This window comes from Penaeus monodon, chromosome 31 (genome assembly GCF_015228065.2).
Source record: "Penaeus monodon isolate SGIC_2016 chromosome 31, NSTDA_Pmon_1, whole genome shotgun sequence".
NCBI classification, from domain to species: Eukaryota; Metazoa; Arthropoda; class Malacostraca; order Decapoda; family Penaeidae; genus Penaeus; species Penaeus monodon.
In genome coordinates, this window is record NC_051416.1 from 11,323,520 (window position 1) to 11,324,044 (window position 525).

Sequence of the window (525 nt, forward strand, 5' to 3'; positions counted from 1 at the left end):
AACAAATTTTCAAGAAACACTGCCAATAAAAAAAATATCTAGATTTTCTATGGGCAATAAAATATATTCACAAATATTCAGTAAAAACACATTGATTTGCCAAGCACACAATCTCTCATTCACTGAATATACAAACTTTTTGAGAACTTTCACATTAGTATTTCCAAAGTAATCTGTGACTTTACATTTTATTCTAGACATAGTGACATATATAACTTTTATGTCATTTAGCCAGTGAAAAAGACAGCATTCTGTACCATGATTAATATGAGGCTCATTTGAAGTGAAATTTCCCAAAAAACTATAAATTCTAAAATCTGTCAACTGAAAACATACTGATGGATTAACTCCTTAGCAGACTGATGCTTGGATGATACTGTTAGATGAACATCCATACAAAATTCTTTTACATCTATTTGCTCATGCTTCCCCTCAAAACATATTTACATGGTGTACTTCATTCTTTTTCAAACATAATTAATGGAAAATCTGATAAGCACAAGTCCACAGCAGGGTACAAGGTAA

At 30.5% G+C, this 525-nt stretch overlaps 1 protein-coding gene across 1 annotated transcript in view; it reads right to left on the minus strand.

Annotated features, from left to right (window-relative positions):
- The window catches only part of LOC119592889 (cyclin-G-associated kinase-like), a gene marked incomplete in the record, with an annotated part of 28,823 nt that overhangs the window by 10,964 nt on the left and 17,334 nt on the right, over positions 1-525 (minus strand).